Source organism: Thunnus maccoyii, chromosome 11 (genome assembly GCF_910596095.1).
Source record: "Thunnus maccoyii chromosome 11, fThuMac1.1, whole genome shotgun sequence".
Taxonomy (NCBI): domain Eukaryota; kingdom Metazoa; phylum Chordata; class Actinopteri; order Scombriformes; family Scombridae; genus Thunnus; species Thunnus maccoyii.
Genome location: NC_056543.1, coordinates 33,480 through 44,082, shown reverse-complemented (window position 1 = coordinate 44,082; position 10,603 = coordinate 33,480). Strand labels below are relative to the sequence as shown.

General features: G+C 41.3%; 1 long non-coding RNA gene across 1 annotated transcript; it reads right to left on the bottom strand.

Annotated features, from left to right (window-relative positions):
* Positions 1-6,045: 6,045 nt before the first annotated feature.
* Positions 6,046-6,357, bottom strand: LOC121907433. The gene is made up of 2 exons (XR_006098870.1): positions 6,229-6,357; positions 6,046-6,121 (listed from the first exon to the last, which is right to left on the bottom strand). It is a non-coding gene; the product is annotated as an uncharacterized LOC121907433 (long non-coding RNA).
* Positions 6,358-10,603: the final 4,246 nt, after the last annotated feature.

The following is a 10,603-nucleotide window of genomic DNA, read 5'->3' as shown; positions in this document are numbered from 1 at the left end:
TCCTACGTGAGTCTTGCGTGAGTCCTTCCTGAGTCCTGCGTGAGTTCTATGTAAGTCCTGCGTGAGTCCTACGTGAGGCCTGCGTGAGTTCTGAGTGAGTCCTGCGTGAGTCCTGCGTGAGACCTGCGTGAGTCCTGCGTGAGTCCTACGTGAGTCCTGAGTGAGTCCTACGTGAGTCCTGCGTGAGTCCTGCGTGAGTCCTGCGTGAGTCCTGCGTAAGTCCTACGTGAGTCCTACGTGAGTCCTGTGTGAGTCCTGCGTAAGTCCTGCGTGAGTTCTACGTGAGTCCCGAGAGAGTCCTGTATGAGTCCTACGTGAGTCCTGCGTGAGTCCTACGTGAGTCTTGCGTGAGTCCTGCCTGAGTCCTGCGTGACTTCTATGTAAGTCCTGCGTGAGTCCTACGTGAGGCCTGCGTGAGTTCTGAGTGAGTCCTGCGTGAGTCCTGCGTGAGACCTGCGTGAGTCCTGCGTGAGTCCTACGTGAGTCCTGAGTGAGTCCTACGTGAGTCCTGCGTGAGTCCTGCGTGAGTCCTACGTGAGTCCTGCGTGAGTTCAGCGTGAGTCCTGCGTGAGTCCTGCGCAAGTCCTACGTGAGTCCTACGTGAGTCCTGTGTGAGTCCTGCGTAAGTCCTGCGTGAGTCCTGCGTGAGTCCTACATGAGTCCTGTGTGAGTCCCGCGTGAGTCCTGCGTGAGTCCTACGTGAGTCCTAAGTGAGGCAGACACATCCAGTTCTAGCTCCAGATACTGGGTTTATGGTTATGATATCAAACTGAAAGTAACTGAAATCAAACTAAATATTTTTTAAAAATCACATAAATTATTTTAATAACTAATTAAATAAAATTGTTTTAATAACCTTATAATTACTGATGTGTAATATTTTATGAACTAATAATGACACCTCTCATAAATGGTCGGGCCTGCAGAGAAGGTCCTGAAGGTCCTGACGGACCTCCTCTGGTCGCTGGTTTCCATTGGACTGAACTGTAAACTTATCCAGGACGACGGCATCCTAAAGGGTAGAGAAGTTAGCTTGTTCCTGGAGGCTCATTGCTTCAAACTGAGACAATCTGCAGCTTTAAGCAACCTGCTGTGGTTCACTCACACACCCTGCAGTTCTCCTGAGCAGCTCAGTCACATCCACCTTACAAGCAACAACTACATTACTAATTAATATACTTGTTGCTTGCTGCCTAAACAAATAAGCAACTGTTTGCTAACAAGTTCAATATATCAAGTTAAAAGCTGATGATATGTCAGTGTTGTGTTCACTACTTGTTTCTGATGGAAACTATTGTGCGTGCAGTGTTGTATGAATGTTTTATTAACATGTTGATCAGCTGTTTTCTGTCTGATCTGAAGGCAGCTGAGGATGTTAATCTGTTTCCTCCTCTACTCTCTGACTCCTCTGTATTACACATGAATGTAGGAGTTCTCTGTGTTGTGTGATCACCTCTCACTGATCAACGTTCATTTATTTCAACCAAAGCCGTTTCTACTCAAACCAAATCTGCATCATATTCCATCTGCATATATATGACAACAAATTCTACTTTTTACTCATAAAAAACTTCATTTAAGGAATTTAGCTGCATTAACATCAAGATCAAAACAAACATCCAAACTATAAATAAAATAAAATATTTTGAACAAAATGTTTTGAATAAACTATAAATTTATGAGCAGCAATAAACAAAATTCTTCAGTCAGCTCTTTACTTTCTCCTTGTTTTTCTTTCAACACCATTAACGTTACATCCTGTGATTCTTCATCACTTCTGTCTCGTCTCTCCTGATTCCTTCACTCAGTCTGGAAATGTAAAAAGCTTCCTCTTAAGAGTCTGACAGAGCATGAAGCAGAACTTTAACTTGTACGGTGTTAATTACAGTAATTGTGGACCAACGACACACAGTGTGAATACATCAGCAGTCAAGCTATCAAACTATCAGCTGCATTAACATTACTGTAATGTAAAGCAGCAGCAGATAAACTGGATGCTTAAACAACACTAATGTCAATTTATAAAACTTCTGCTTCACTGAAGAGTTTTTCTAGCTACTTACTTTGTTGTCTTTTGTCTGACAGATTATTATTTGATGCTGCACATGTCAGTTAATGTCATATATGATCCTCTGAACTCTGATTCATTCGTCTGTCTCATGAAAGCGGCTCCAGTCTGCCTGCTAGCTTCAGCACGGAGGGTTCGTTTGTTTTAACACCAGCGCAGCAGGAGTGGGTGGTGGTTTGTTGGTCCGTGTTAACAGTAACAGACGTCTCCGTGTCTCATAAAAGGACACAATGTTCCAACAGAAAACAAAACAAGCGCTCCTAGAAGCTCCAACAGAAACTGTGGTAGGAAGCCAGTCTGAGCTAACGGCTGTAAAGTGATGGAAAGTTTGCTTAAACACTGTTTCAGAATTTGAGAGGTGGGTAAACGGCGTTTACGTGCGTTTAGCCTCCACTACAGCCCTGCTTGTAAGACAAAGAGCTCTCGGATTAAAAACTGCTTTTTGATCTATACACACATTTTATTTTAGCCATTGTGAGCTTAAATAATGTTTGTATTTTAGATCGACACAAAAGGACGTTTGGTGTTAATTTATATTTGAGGAGAGAAGAAATACGTTGGTGCAACGGGGCCCTCTAGTGGTCACAGGGGTCGTACACACATGAGTAGTCTGTGTGTAGCAAGAAAAGGCCTTAATTTGAACAAACAAATGAGGAGAAAATAACATTCAGCTTCTCACAGAGGAAGAAGGATTCATCATCTCTCTGTGTTTACAGACCTGCTGGTTCAGCCAATCATTTCTGTGTCTTCTACCATGGACGGGGTCTCCGAGGCCCAGCAGCAGGGGTTTCGGGTGCGCCGGGGCTCCAACTTCACCATCAGCTGCTCCGTCCAGCCTCAGTACCCAGGAGGCTCCTTCCAGCTCACCTTCACCTCCTCCAACACAACACACAACTACACCCAGCCAGCTGTCAATCACTCTGCTGACTTCCTGTTTCCTGCTGCAGACCCCGCCCACCAAGGAAGCTACAGTTGTGTTTATGGCGTCTATGTTTTTGCTCATAACTTCTTCTCTGAGAGCCGTCTGCTGTCTCTCACTGTCACAGGTAAGCTGAAGCAGAGTGTGAAGCTCAGTGGAACTGAGACGTCACACTGACTTTGTTTCCATGTTTGTAAAAATGATAAAAAGTCATCAGGCAGCAGGACCGACCCAGCGACCTACAGAGAGCTGAGGCAGAATCTGATGAAGGAACTGTAAACTGTTTCCTTCCCGGCTTCTTTAATGTTATTGAACCATAACAACTGTGTTGTAGTGAAAAGTAAAAGACAGCAAACGAGTCAGTGAAGCCAGATAAGCACTATAATGATAATAAACAGGACTTTACATGATGAGCTGAATGTCATCAGGAGAACTCAGAGCTTCACCAGGATCACATTTGATTTAACTGCATGTAAAGATGTTGATTGTTAACAATCAGTTGAATCATTTCAACCAGACAGGAGCTTTAAGGAGACAATCAGCAGACTTTCATTCATTCTTTCAAACCGGCTGTAAACACATGAGTTGTTTTTGTCCAACATCATCAGCATACAGAGGAGATCAGATGAACTTATAATCAACAAGCTGCTTCACACTTCAGTGATTTTAGGAGATTTAAAGTCACTAAAGTTTCTGTTTGATGGGAGCTGTTGTTCTCATGATGTCATGTGATCTAATGTGATGACTGAATGTGTCTCGTCAGATCCAACAGTTCATATCATCACATTGGTCGTCCTGCCGGTGACTCTGCTGTTGGTCGTCGCTGTCGTCGTTTTCATCCTGAAGGTACTGAACACATGTTTGTTGTTTAGAGGACTGGTTGAAATGAAGCACTCAGCCTGTTTATATTGAACTGAAGAGAGGAGTGATGCAGTAACTTAGATCTGTGTTGTCATGTCTCTCCAGGCCAGCAGGGGGCAGAGGTCAGACCCACAGGAGAACATTGAGCTGGATTCTTATAACCTCGGTGTTTCCAGAGCTGAAGGAGAGCCGGCTGAAGAGGAAGGAGCCCAGGGAGCAGAGTAGGACCTCCAAGGAGCCACAAACCACTGAAGAAGAAAATCATCTTTGGTTTCATCTCTCCTCTCAGTCTCAGCCAGGTTTTTGCAGCCCAGTACGGCGAGGAATGACGTCCATACTGGTCGATTCCACAGCTTCTGATTTACATCCAGCAGCAACGCTCAGTGCCACAACAGGAAGTAGTGAGACCTTTATTAAGACCAGTAGAAGAAGAGCAGGGAGGAGATCTGATTGGACCATTTGTAACATAATTATCTGTATATAGTTATATTTTATCATCATTAACTTCTCTCATGTGAACAGCTGTAACTTTTTTTACTTAAAGATTTTTATGAATCCAGAGTTTTATGGTCTCATCTGGATAAATGTTGAGTCAACAAATCATTTAAAAATCCATCCAGTTGTTTGATGAGTTTATATCTTTTTTCTTCACTGTCTTTTATATACTATATACTACTTACTCAGGTGAAATGTGTTATTGCTTCTTTTAAGAATATTTGCTTTTTGAGTTAAAGTAACTGAATAAAAGAAAAAGTTAGAGTGAAATCAAATGTTTTATCTTTGTTTTGCTGTTTTTATGAAAAAATCTGATGTTTGACAGAATTTAAAGCACATGTGTTTCAGCTGAATGTTCACTCATTTATTGTATGTGACAGTTTCATGCTAATAAATCAGTTTCTAGTGTATCAATAACACTTTTACACTTTGTTTTATTTTGAATGTCAGACCCCCAAATATAATTAGCATTTCCATGATATTCTGGTCAGTTTAGTGCACCTCTCCCTCTCTACACTGAAAATCAAATTATACAATTATTGTTTGATTTGTGAGAATAAAAGAAAAAGACAGAAACAAAGCGTTAAAACTGCACTTATAAGGACACAATCAGATGTGTTGATGTCTGACTGTTGGTGCTGCAGTTTGACTTCCTGCTCAGCTGATACAACACATGACACCTGTGTGATGTCACTGATGTCAGGTGAGTCCATCATGAGAGAATCCAGAGCGAAACACACAGGAGACAAAGTGAACACATCAGATCACATCAGCTTTCTGCTCGGCTTCTCATTTACTGTCAGCATGCAGCAGATAATGATTCACATCAGGGTTTCAAACCTCCACCAAACGCTCTGTTGAAAGCAGTTAGTTTGACTTTAAAGTGTGTTTAGTTGCAGCAGCAGACTGAAGGAAACATCTTAACCAGCAGAGTGTGAAGAGAAAACCAACCAAAACCTTCTCACACAGTGACGTTCTCTCCTTCTGCAGCCAACAACATCCAAAGCAACTTGAGACAGTTTGACTTTCTGTGTCCTCTTTGTTCATTTGTATTATTTTGTTAGAAGTGTCGGCCAGGTCTCTCTCCTCACATTTAACATTTGTCACTCAGGTTTTGTTTGTTTTGTGGTTTTTTTAAATGTTTAAGTCAAACCTCAGAAAAAGATGCACATAAAGCAGAATGTACAGTCTTTGTACCTTCATCTCAATGGATTTCCTGTTCTGAAGCACAGGGTTTATATAGAATACAGAATGTAGAAATAGAATTTATTTTAAAAAAGGCTCGAAATTCTTTCATTTTTTTATTTGCAAGTTTCATTTTTCTTGATAAGGTTAATATAAACCCTAATCCTTCAACATTACTAACAACAGCTACAATATTAACAGTTCAGTTATACGTCGGCTGTGTCTATAAATAAGCACAGACACAGTGGTCTGCCTACAGTATACTTAGCAATCTCCCAACTATTTTATTAAACTTAACAGCCTCCCGTGTAATTTGTCAAACTCTAAACTTTTCCAACTTCAACATGAATTGGCTGCAAAATGATCGCAAGTCCTCTGTTAATATATAAAATCCACTAATCTGTCAACAGCAGCCTCGTCCAAAAACTATAGACTTCAGATCATTTATCATCATTGATGAACCTGACAAAGAAGATTATGTCATTTTTAAACAGTACTTTGCCTTAAACATCATCACAATACCTGCTAGTTTTCCCTTTAGCGAGGTGCATGAAGTCCCGCTGCAGAGAATGACTGACATCCTCACTGACGACCTGCATGATGAGACGTCAGATTACATTTTCATTTTTATTTTGACCCCATAACAGCGTGTTGACATGTAAATATAAATGCAACAGACAGGGGGCGCTGTTTCACTTACTGCATTTGAATACTGTCCACCGTACAGCAGGTTACGTCTTTAAAGATGAAAGTTCAAATGCTGTTTTCATTTTCAAATTGAAGAAAAATGCATTTTAATTTTAATTGTGAGGTAAATATTGATGCATAAATGGAAAATCGGGTTACATTGTTTATATTGCATTTTAATTTTCAAATTTGAATAACATTTGAATATTGTCCACAGTACAGCAAGTACAACTTTGAAAAATTAAATGTCAAACAACTTTTCCATGTTCATTTTAGTACAGTTTTTGATTTTAATACGTCCATCCAGTATGTCAACATAACAATGCAAATTGTATTATTGCATTTTCATTTTCATTTTTACTCAAATAACACATACATACAGTATTATAATGCTATTATGGAATTACATTTTCATTTTCAAGTTTACATGATCATGTCCCCCATAGGCTTCCATACATCTCGCTCAGAAATATTAACATATAATCTCCAATATAATAGGAATGATGTTCCATCAATGGACCAATCACATCATGAGAGATAGAGATCATTATTCATTGATCTTTCATGTCCAAAGCTTCATACTGATTGTTTAAGTTTAAACTGAGATTAAACATTATGTGTATTAAAGATTTGAGGTCAGCAGCTGCTCTAACAAACTGACAGAGTCTCAGAGTTATAACAGAAGGACATGAAGAGGTTTGATTCTGAGTTTACAATTACAATTTACAATTTCACTTAGCAGACACTTTTATTCAAAGCGACATACATCTGAGACTGATTCAACACCAACAGGGATCCAGTCAGGAGACAACAACACAAGTAAGTGACGTAAAGCTTAAGTTTGAGTCTGATAGGACGTAGATGCCAACAGGCGGCACACAGAGGCAACGCATAGAGTACATAGAAGCAGCTTTATTTATTTATTTATTTTATTTTTGTCTTTTTGTTTTTTCTCTACCTTCAGTTCGTCAGGTGCAGACATGTTTTCTGGGTCTTTAGTCTTCTCTTAAAGACTGAGAGGGACTCTGCAGATCAAACAGAGTTTGGTAACTTGTTCCACCACCGGGGAACTACAGAGGAGAAGAGTCTAGCTAGTGACTTAGGGTCCTGTTGTGGTACCAGGCACCTTTCATTGGCAGAGCGTAGTGAGCAGGAGGGAGTGTTGACCTGAATGAGGGAGTTCAGGTAGGCAGGAGCTGTTTTAGTTGCTGTTTTGTAAGCGAGTGTCAGGGTTTTGAATTTGATGCGGGCAGCAACTGGGAGCCAGTAGAGGGATATGAACAGCAGGGTGACGTGCTGTTTTGGGCTGATTGAAGACCAGATGTGCCGCTGCATTCTGGATCATCTGCAGAGGTTTGAACGTACATGCGGGGAGGCCTGCCAGTAAGGAGTTGCAGTAGTCAATGCATGATATTGCAAGAACCTGTAGCAGGAGTTGTGCTGCCTGCTCAGACAGGTAGAGTCTGATCTTCCTGATGTTGTACAGGACAAACCAACACGACTGAGCAACTGAGGCCACGTGAACCTTAAAGGTTAGTTGGTCATCGATCATGACACCCAAGTTACAGGCAGACTTTGTGGGCATGAGTTGGGTTGATTCCAGCTGGATGCTGATGTTTTGTTGTATGGAGGGACTGGCTGGGATGGTAAGGCTCAAACTCTGTCTTAGAGAGGTTGAGTTGAAGGTGACATGTTATCTTATCATATCCTATTGTATAGTGTTGTATATTATTGTTTCGTATTGTATCGTATTGTATCGTATCGTACGTTATTGTATTGTATCACGTATCATTGTTGCTCGTCACCAGTGTTTTCTCTGTAAAACTGAAACTCTTTATGTGAATATTAACCAACATATTTCCATTTCCTGTTATGTGACCGGCCTGCTGTGATTGGTTGTCTGTTGCAGGTGGTCCAGCCCATCAGTCCGGTCTCTGTCAGGGAGACTCAGTCCTGCAGCTGAACGGACTGCCTGTGGAAACCTGGAAGTGTGTCGACCTGGCCCACGCCATCAGGCCATCAGATAGCCAATGCAACAGCTGGCTTGTTGTAGCAGCCTGAAGGACTCTTTATACATCTATGGAAGGACTGCTAAGGACTGTTGTTAAGCTAACGGGAGAAATGATCTGGACTGTGCAGCGCAGCAGCAGCATGCTGCTGCCAGGGAGGCTGGAGAGAGAAGCAACTGGAGAAACAACCAGGAGAGTTAGCTTGTTTGTCATTGTTGCTAATGATATCAGACTGGTTAACCAGCAGCCATTGAGTTCTGTTAACTAACAAATAAGATGACCAACAGTCACAAATGGATGTTATAACATGAATACTTCATCTCCATGATAGAAAGAAGAAGACATCAGATAACGTGAGTCAGATACAGCTTCTCTCTCTCTGTCTCTTTGGTCGCTAATTTCATCTCTGATGGTTAAATGTCTTTCTGTGTGGCTGTTGTGTGAATTTATCCCCTTAACAAGAATGCAGCAGAGATATATATATAATGTGTTGTGGGTAGTTTGCTTGTTGAAGTTACAGTGAGCTGTCTGGACTCACTCATTCATGTGGAATTGATCTCGTTTTTAATGGAGTGTTTGTTCAGTCACCTGTTGATTTTGTGTGATTAGTGAATGAGTGCAGGAGGTCTGGCTGCTCCCCCACGCTTCAGCAGGCATATGAACTGTGGATTAATTGCAAAATTTAATGTCTCATTTAAGACAAAGTAAACAAACTGCTGTAAGTACAAGTCATGGACAGACAGCGTGTCACTAACAGGAATTTTGAAGAGCAACGATCCAACCAGCATCTAACGAGTCCAAAGTGACCTCTGTAGGTGTGTTTACACGCTGTTTGATGTGCTGCAGCTGAGCAGCTAATTAGCATCTAGCTGCTAACTGACGTTAGCGGTGAATGTTTATTTGGTGGCTCGTTCAACAAGCTGCAGGACGAGACGTGTGTTCATGTTTCTAAGTTATCATCAAGTTTTGATGATGTGGACAGAGGCTGTTTCATTCACTACCGTATTTAAAAGAGGAAGGTATCATGCTTCATATTGCAATAACTGAGCGTTGAATATTTCATATATTTTATTTTATTTTATTTAAGCATTGGACATCTTAAATGTTGTTTGTCTTGAATGTTTTCATTTAAGACCATGGGCAAAAGTTCATTGCTGTTTCGTGCTGTAAGAGTGTTACAGAATAAATAGAAAAAGTTTTATTGTCTCCCCCTTTTTTTTTTTGCTGATCCAAAAAATGATCCGATCCGTGACTCAAATCCGATACGATGCAAACCGTTAGTTTTGTGATCTGTTGCACCCCTAGTGTTAACATGTCAGCTTAGTAGACTATATTTTGTATGTCGTGCACATAGATCAGAGTGTGTAAGTCATGTATTTGATACATGCATTAATACTTTCTGATGTGAACCTTCACTTTTAGATCTGTGAATGTTTTTAGTGTTCAGTCTTTCTAGTATTCAGCACTGATCTGTTCCTGTATCACATTATAAGCTTTGTGGTACTTTATATATTTCTGTATAATAAGAAAATACACAGGAAACACGTGTAAATCATGTGATTCACACACACAAACACACAGACACACACTCACTCACAAACACACACTGACACACACTCACACACACACAAACACTCACACACACACACACACAAACACACACTCACACACTCACACACAAACACTCACGCACACACACTCACACACACAAACACACACACTCACGCACACACACACTCACACACACTCACACACAAACACACACACTCACGCACACACACACTCACACACACGCACACACAAACACACAAACACACTCACTCACACAAACTCACTCACACACAAACACTCACGCACACACACACTCACACACACGCACACAAACACACACACACACACAAACACACAAACACACACACACACAAACACACTCACACAAATTCACTCACACTCACACACACACACACTCACACACACACAAACACACACTCACGCATGCACACACACACACTGACAAACACTCACACACACACACTCACTCACACACACACACACACACACACACACACACTCACACTCACGCACACAAACACACTCACACACTCACACACAAACACACACACAAACACACACTGACACACACACAGACACTGAACGCGCCAGTCTTGGACCCATGTCTCTACGACCTTCCGTTGCTGAGATACGGCCATTTCAAAAACTGGAAGTGACGTATCTCAGGACCGGAAGCTCGCACATGCTCATGGGTGGCACTGTTGGAAAGGCCGTTCCTGAATTAGTGGGGATGGAGCTTGGTTCCAAGTCTCTATGACCTCCCTATCAAAAGTTATTCACGTTTGTCCCGTTTTGTCCAGTGAGACA